We start from the raw sequence: 7,776 nt of genomic DNA, 5'->3' as shown, positions 1-7,776 counted from the left end.
AAAAAGCTTAAAATCTAAACGCTAAAAAGTGAACGGGTGACAATAAAGAGATTTTTTATTCAATTATCATGATTAATTAGATTTTCAAAATAATTATCTATATTTTATATTTGACTCAATTCGCACTTGTCAAGAGCGCCCATTTTAATTTTAGTTGGAACCCTTAAGAGATCATTTAAGGGGTCAAATCATCCCTATTAACATTTAATTTTTTTTTTTTTTGGCATTTTGATGAAGTACTTTCTAAAAAAAATCTCCAAATTGCCCTATTTTGGTATCGGGAATGAGGAATAATAATGGGTATTTCGATATTTTTGACCCCATAAAGCCCCATTTGAATGATGAAAATTCCCTTAGTTGTCATGCGTTACAAATAAGAAATAAGAAATACGCTGTTTAGTATTAGCAATGAGGAATTATTAGGATATTTTTGTCATTTGTATATTAGGCTGTCAAATGACAAAAATATCTCTAGTTGTTCTTTATTACTGATACTAAATATACTAGATAGTGTATATTTATAATGAGGAGGGCTTAGCATTCAAATTATTCAAATGCCTATGATTGCTCCTCGTTCCCAAAACATAACAAAGGGAATTTAGAAACTTTTAAAATGACCCTAATGATCTTGGAAGGGGTTCCAAAAAAATTACTATAATACCCTTTAAATTTCAAGGGTATTTTAGCCTTTTAATTTTTTCTAATTAATTTTTTGTTTGTATTTTTACATGTGTGCGATGATGAGAGGTATTGACGTATTGAATTTGAGCTTAATTAGATGTATAAAAAATATAATTAAATAATCACTTTCAAATAATGAGATTTAAGCGTAAAGTATAGGAGGATGGAATTTTTACTCTTCGTGTAAGAAAGTTCCAATCATTATCGATAATTAAATATGAAATCGGATGTTAGGGGTATGTCATTGGCTGGCATAAAGACCAAAATAAAATTTTTTTAATTATATGACATATTTTAAGCTGTCAGAATTCGTATGGTGATTGTGATTTTTTTTGTATAAAAAATATAGTATAAAATTCCAAATATAAAAGGAAGGAGGGTATTTTTAAATTCTTATAATAAAATATATTTTTTATGTAAATTTCCTTTCAGAGATTTTGTACTTCCATTTTTATAACATTCAATGTCCATGTCCTTAGAAAGGAAAAAAAGGAGTACGTCATCTTCTCTTGGCTTTTTGGGACAAGTTGAGAGTTCAAACCCTTATCTCCCTTACCCAAGTCGATATGTTGAACCCAAGACCAAGTAATTTATTTTTGTTTTTTTGGAATGCAAACACCAAGCATTATTTACATGTTTTCCACTGTGAAATGGTTGGCAGAATTTGTTCGTGATTTCCAATATTCTACTTATTCTAAACCAGATATCAAGTTTTTTTGGGGAGCATGAATTGGTGTTCTCCTTCTCTTTGGGTTTTTTGGTTGTCCTTTTACCACTCTTGTATTTCTCACAATCCCTGTTGATTTTAAAGCTTTACCAATCCGTTCTTTTTTATATGTAAATGCATAATAAGTAAGAAAAATTGATTGATAAGGCTGCAGCCCTATCAAAATACGTAAAGCCTCACCTCATAACTCATTGAAAATTACAATTCAAGCATTGAAAAAACTTTAAATGGATCATCGTGTTATGATTGTATATTAAAAAGAGGGTTTCAAGCTTTAAAAATAGTGTGTATTATAATAAATTATCTAGACTACCCATTTCGCCTTAAAAATTAGTGTTCATATGTCCTCAAGATCTATCTAATATTTTGAGTTTGAAATTTTATTTTCGGTGTTGGAAATTAATTTTAGAGCCATCATAGAGATTTATGTTTCCAAAAGTACTTTCGGGATGAGGATTTGAGGTGAAGCTTTATTTTCTTCTCATAAAGCCTGGGCCCTATAGAAACTTCATATAAAAAAAAGTAACGACAGGGGACTCATGCTTACAATTTCGCCCCCTTAGGCATCCCACGTCCATCTTAAAGATGGATGTGTACTCCATGTTAGAAAATTATATATACCAAAAAAAGTAGGTCCAAAATCTATCTCAAAAATTGATTATGTAAAGGGGCCGTAGATCTATATATAAGTCCTACGACTCATAAAAACTGTGTCCATCAAAAAATAAGAGAATCCAAAAGGATAATATTTTGAGGCTGAAAAGCAAAGGTGACCATCATTCTCACCCGTACCACTGCTATTCCGAAAATAAGTGACAATAACATTTATTTAAAATAATAGAAGTGGAAAAAAAAAATATTTTAAATATCTTGTCCCACATTAAAGAAGGGAGAAAAAAAAGTCATACTTAAATATACGAACCCCATGTTTTATTGCATTCGAAGGTGAGCCCTTAGATGTGCATGTTGGGGCCTCTTTTCTCTCGTGAAAGAGGTATAACTTTGGTGCTCTAGATCTTGGATACACACTTTGAAAATAATGTATAACTCAATAAATCTTAGTATTAAATGAATTAAAAATCCTAATCCCAAGTAATTCTCAATTCTAATGCTATTTTCCTAAAAATCTTAGCTGTGTACCTTGAAAATACTGGTGGAATAACCATTTATAATAAAAGGCCTTTCTCAGAACCCAAATAATCTTAATTCTAATTGAACTAAAAGTACTAATTCCCAATAATATCAATTCTAATTGAATTAAAAACCCTAATGCAAACAAAATTCGTAATCATATTTTTATCTCCACTAAAATCAATAACTCATTAAGGATTCAGCCTACTTTTTCAAACAACCCCTAAAATCCTGGTAAACTTAAAAAATGCTAAGCTTATTAAAAGGATGAGGATTGTATAAGTCATCCTCTTGATATTGTAGAAGTAGGGCATACCTCTAAATTTTTCTTGCAGAAGTAGATTAGATGTCTGAAATTTGATAATGGCTGCTTAAAAATCTATATTCATCCCTAGTAATGAAATTTAAAATTCTAAAAATGATATTGATCGAGCAAATCTATAAAAAACTTGAAAAATAGATGGTCTAGATAACTCATTATAAGCGAATTATTTTTAGAGCCTAAAATACTTTTTTTTCTCAATCTATACATCGCGAGGTTGAGATGATCAACTGGAAGGTTTTCCAACATTGGAGAACTCTCTTCTAGAGGATTTTTCATGTGCACCTAGCTTTAATAGTATAAAATTGACGCCTTCTATAAACTTTGTCCATCCCTAAAAAGTTAAAACCCTTTAATTTAAAACCCCTAAAAAAGTCAAGTCTTACACCCATGTGATACTTTTTTTAGAGATCTGTGTCAAATTTAATGGTGATCCTTTGAGGTTCTACACACATGAGTGTGGGAGGGTTTTATAGGATCATTACTCTAAAAACAAATCCTAACGAGTTCGAAAAAGTATATCCCTAACGGGATATTTTCAAAAATAAGTTGCAAAAGCATTATTCACTGTGTACATGTACCACTCCAAAAATGTCAATAATGCTCCAACTGAGCACTAAATAACCTTCTTTACCTAATGAACTAAATGATCTTAATTCAATTAAGAGATACTAAATGTCACCGCTCAAATGGCTTGTAGAGGGGATTAGACATTTGGTCTATTAGCATCCTACTTTTTATTTTTATGTGAAGTAACATAAGTATTTGCACCTTCGATTGTCCATAAAAATGGTTCCAATATTATCACATAGAGCTGTGCAAAGTGGTCAAGGGTAGATGAAAAAATAGACCTGCAAATGAACATGTTAACTTCAAACTAGTGTGCAATGTTTCGTGGACCCGGTTTTTATGCGGCCAAGCCCGCATATGTAGAAATGCGGTCTTCTTAATAAATTTATTTTTAAGATGGGTTTTAAGCAATGGTTTAAAAAAAGGATCGGTGACCCGGATTGGGTTCTCAAAAAACTGATCCGGATCGGCTAATCAGCGATTCGGATCGGGAATCGGGTGAATCGGTCAGAATAAAACTTAAAAAAAATCCGAAAAAATTATTAAAATTCATTATAAATATTGTTTTTTAGGAATTCAATAAGAAATGAGGGTACTCCATTAAGAATTTTCATGTTTTTGAATGAATATGCGAATATTAATATGTTCTTTCCCTACATGAACCGCCATTCAGCATTTAATTTACATCACACAAAAGGATAAACATAGAATTATCATGGAATAAGTATATCAACATACATGGACTACAATAATGCATAAAATTAGTAATATATGATCTAAAAATAAAATGATAGACGACGTTATTGTTCTTCTTGGTCACGCTGGTGCCATTGATTGAATTCCTTTAACAATTCATTGATTCGATCTAAAAACGAATCATTGATATTAGCAGGCGTCTGACTATTCCCAAATCACTAAGTGTTAGTGTTTTGTTGTGTTCCCAATCTAAAATCCCCGAAGATTGTCATCCTTCATGCTCACCTGCACTGTCGTGCTCATCCCTACACTGTTGCTGTTGGGACTCGATATGTGAATAATATGGCTGGGATAGGGTGGCCTCAGAATCATCATCTCTCTCATTTTCTCTTTGAATAATATGGATTAAAAAAAAAATTAACAAATTTTCAAAAAAATCGATCATGGATTAAAAAAAAAAAATCACAAATTTTCAAAAAATTCTATCATGGATTATAGAAAAAAATTCGATCATGGATTAAAAAAAAAAAATCACAAATTTTCAAAAAATTCTATCATGGATTAAAAAAAAAAATTCGATCATGGATTAAAAAAAAAAAATCACAAATTTTCAAAAAATTCAATCATGGATTACAAAAAATTCGATCATGGATTACATAAAATTCGATCATGGATTACATAAAATTCAATCATGGATAACAAAAAAAAACAAACAAAAAAAAACAAAAAATTCGATCGTGGATTACAAAAAAAGAAAAAAACAATTCGATCATGGATTACAAAAAATTTAATCATGGATTACAAAAAACTCTATCATGGGTTACAAAAAAAACAAAAAACAAAAAATTCGATCATGGATTACAAAAAAAAAAACAAACATTTCGATCGTGGATTACAAAAAAAAAACAAACATTTCGATCATGGATTACAAAACATTCGATCATGGATTACAAAAAATTCTATCATGGGTTTACAAAAAATAAAAAAATAAAAAAAATTCGATCATGGATTACAAAAAATTCTATCATGGGTTACAAAAAAAAAAAAAAAAAACAAAAAATTCGATCATGGATTACAAAAAAAATAAAAAATAAATTCGATCATGGATTACAAAAAAATCAATCAAGTATTACAAAAAAATATATCATGGATTACAAAATAAAACAAAAAAAAAAAATTCCATACGGGACTCGCCGATTCCGTATAGTGAATCGGCGAGTCACTGTGCAGAATCGTCTGGATCTCTCTAAAACCGGACGATTTCCGTTTTTTTCGCCGATTCGATCCGTCCATGGCGATTCCCGAGTCAAACCGGGCGAGTCCGGTTCAACTCGGCGTTTTTTAAACACTGGTTTTAAGAATTAATTTTTAAGAATATGTAATCTCTAGCATAAAGATCATGAATATGAAAAAATAAATAAATTTTTAAAACTAAAAATAATAATTTTAGTGAGAAAATATTTGGACCATTAATTTTCGTTGGTTTTAGATAGAACACCTACTTGCATATATCTTTAAGATGGATGCTTTACACTTTCTAGAATGCATATGTAGAAATATCTTTAAGATGGATGCTTTACACTTTCAGGAAACAATTTTCCATGTTTTCATCTCATACAAATGAAACTTATTCTCCTGAAAGAATCACGCATGTCAGTTTTTCAGGAGCTGTGATGAATTTTGTTCTCAAATTTTTTTTTGTAAGGCAATTTTCAGAAGATTTTCAATACAATGCTTCTTCTATGGATATCAGTGTTTGACCAATTGACATGACCATTGAAATCAACGTTTGACTTCTTGGCTTCACCGTGGGATTCGGCTCCAAGGCCAAGTTACTTGGGCGAATTTGGGTTAACTTTCCCTAAGTCAAGGCCGGGCTGCTTAATGAACTAAAAAATCCAAGAAGAAAGAGTCCAAAATAAAAAAAGAGTGAAATAAAAATAAAACAGTGAACAACAAAAAACAGAAGCATATTAAGATGAGAGAAAACTTCAAAAAAATAACAGATATATAAAATTGATAAAAAATAATATTTGTACATAAATAAATAATAGTAATAAATTAAGAAAAATCACTAGTAAAACTAAAAAATCCAAGAAGAAGGAGTCCAAAATAAAAAAAGAGTGAAATAAAAATAAAACAGTGAACAACAAAAAACAGAAGCATATTAAGATGAGAGAAAACTTCAAAAAAATAACAGATATATAAAATTGATAAAAAATAATATTTGTAAATAAATAAATAATAATAATAATAAATTAAGAAAAATCACTAGTAAAACATAAAACTATAAAAAGTATAAACAAAGTTAAATATAAATCGTTTATGATTGATTTAAGCAAAGATTAATTAATTGCAAATCAAACATAAATAATTATAGAGTTTTGGGAAATTATCACAAATATACTTTAATTGGAGAAAAAAATCTTAACTGTCATAAATCTCGTCCATAACTTTTTTTTTCAATTTTAGGATTATTTTTTTACCAAAATAGCATTCACAGTAGCCCTATTACCGTGAAGCATCATTACAGTAACTTAATTACCGTAGTAACTTAACTACCGTAATGTTTAGCGCATTTGATACGATACTTAGAATACCGTAAGGTCTATGTTGAGAGAATGATAAGGGTCATTAACTGAGTATATCAAGGATACGTGTAACAACTAATATTTACAACAAACCAAGATAAGTCAAAGATATGTTGACCACTCAAGAATCTCTTTCAAATTCAAATATGCTTTCTCTCAACAATCTCCAACCTTTGTTACGGTACTCGAACTACCATAATACTTTCAAACATATATTACGGTAGTAAATGTACAATAATTTTGTTGGGTGATTTATAAGTTATAAAAACAAGCGAAATTATTTCTAAAGTATTCCAACGCTTTTTATGATTTTTTTATATTATAAAATCCTATATCTTCCCATTCCACTCTCTCTAACCCCACCTCTCTCGTCTTTTGCCTCTTTTCTCTATCTCACTCTTTCTCTCTCTCTCTTCTTTATCCTCCGCCTTCTCACTTATCCATTTTCTATCATCTCGTCTATTTCTCAATCTCTGAACGAAGTCTCTGAGAGCTATTTCCTAATCCATGAGCATCAAATATACACACCCACTAATTTATAGTTATGTCATCAAAATCGTTTAGCTTTAATTATATTTCCTTGGATGTGCTATGGGAACATTTTATAAAAAATATTATGTTGTTTTTTCCATAGCACTTGATGTAGTTAGGTTGGCCATTATAATTTTTTGATTAAAATATTACATAAATAAGTTTTAGATTTGTATTTATATTGTGGCATTTGTATTACAACCTAATGTTCCTCTATAATGCAACCTCCTCATTATATATAAATATTTTGAAACATCGATCCAAAATATTTTTATTTGTATTTGTTTCCATCTGAAATTTCTTAGTAGTGATTGGGCTTATACGAATTATTAATGGGTGACAACATAGTGAAAATCACTTTATACTTTAGTAGTTATTTCAAGAGGAATTCTAATGATGGACGTATTTTTTATGACGGTAGGGACATGAAGGTAATGTTTTTTAGGGAGATTCCATCATTCAACAAAATAAAAGCTCATGTATCAAAAGTATCAAATTATGCCCCAAGTACCATGACTATTAGGTAT

Source organism: Amborella trichopoda, chromosome 6 (genome assembly GCF_054954075.1).
Source record: "Amborella trichopoda isolate Santa Cruz 75 chromosome 6, AtrichopodaSantaCruz75HAP2 v2.0, whole genome shotgun sequence".
In the NCBI taxonomy this organism is placed as follows: domain Eukaryota; kingdom Viridiplantae; phylum Streptophyta; class Magnoliopsida; order Amborellales; family Amborellaceae; genus Amborella; species Amborella trichopoda.
Note: the sequence above shows the minus strand (reverse complement) of the source record.